This window comes from Octopus bimaculoides, chromosome 1 (assembly GCF_001194135.2).
Source record: "Octopus bimaculoides isolate UCB-OBI-ISO-001 chromosome 1, ASM119413v2, whole genome shotgun sequence".
NCBI lineage: Eukaryota > Metazoa > Mollusca > Cephalopoda > Octopoda > Octopodidae > Octopus > Octopus bimaculoides.
In genome coordinates, this window is record NC_068981.1 from 112,549,434 (window position 1) to 112,550,784 (window position 1,351).

The 1,351-nt window shown below is 30.9% G+C and overlaps 1 protein-coding gene across 6 annotated transcripts in view; it reads left to right on the forward strand.

Moving 5' to 3' along the window:
* Positions 1 to 1,351, forward strand: part of LOC106880055 (F-actin-uncapping protein LRRC16A) — a 507,909-nt gene that overhangs the window by 459,524 nt on the left and 47,034 nt on the right. The window lies entirely within an intron of this gene.

Consider the following 1,351-nt stretch of genomic DNA (forward strand, 5'->3'; position numbering starts at 1 on the left):
GGTTGAGATATATATCTAATTATTGTTCTACTTACGATCTGACGAGTAGCTATATTTTTGAATAGAACTTATTTTCTATAATTTCAATTGATTTTAATCGATTTAAATTTCTTTTCTATTTGAAAATTGGTTATGAAACACGTGTAATCTTTTTATTATATTTATCTTATGATATTTACTTTACTTTATATTATACTCATTTATTGTGCTTTTAATTATTAATTTTTCTATATGTGATAGTGGATTTTCATCGATGAGTTCTTGAAAATTGGTTATTTTCCCTAAAACTATATATATATATATATATACACAATAGCTGACTTATCCGGTGATTCCCGAGAAAGCTGGGCTTATCCCTTGGTTCCATTCTCATAATTGTTTCACTAATCCAATAACAACAATACAAATATGTAGCCCTTAAAATGGTTTTTGTGCATTTACAGAGAAAATCAAACTGTCTTACACAGGATCTTGTTTTTAGGAATTCCCAATAAGTTATGAATACCCAAATTGTGAAGTCAGTTATGTAATAACATGAAATTAGTTACCCAATAGTAAGAATTCAAATAAAGTAGCCCCAAAAAGGGCTTTAATGCATTCCCAGAGTATACAGAACATAGGAAGAAATACTAATAAGGTATGTATACTAAAATCGTGAAGCATGTTACGTAATAATAGGCTAATCAGATATGAGACAATAACAATTCAAAGTAAATAACTCTGAAAAGGGCTTTTGTGCATTCCCAAGAATATTACTCTTAGAGGCACTAGAGTTGGTATATTCATGAAATAAATGGATCTATTGTTTAGGAAAATACTATTTATTTGTTAAAGGATTGTACTGGATAAATTGCAAAAATAGCTTTAACAGTTCAAATACTAAGAAATAAGCATACTCAGTTTCAATGTTACCAAATATTTTAGGAAAATGAATGAGTTATTTCCCTTGGTTTTTAAAATAAAATATATTAGATATATATAAGGATCCCTTCCAGGGGCCCTATTGTCGATTTTTTCAATAATCTGAGTATTTCAGACATGAGTTCTACTCACATGTCAAGTTTCATCAAAATCAATAAAACGGTGTAGGAATTAGCTAACAACTCCACAAACACACTAACAGACAGAATTTCTTACATATGTAGTAAATATATACAAACATATATATAGGCGTAGGAGTGGCTGTGTGGCAAGTAGCTTGCTTACGAACCACATGGTTCCAGGTTCAGTCCCACTGCATGGCACCTTGGGCAAGTGTCTTCTATTATAGCCTCAGGCCGACCAAAGCCTTGTGAGTGGATTTGGTGGACGGAAACTGAAAGAAGCCCATCGTGTATATATATATATATAT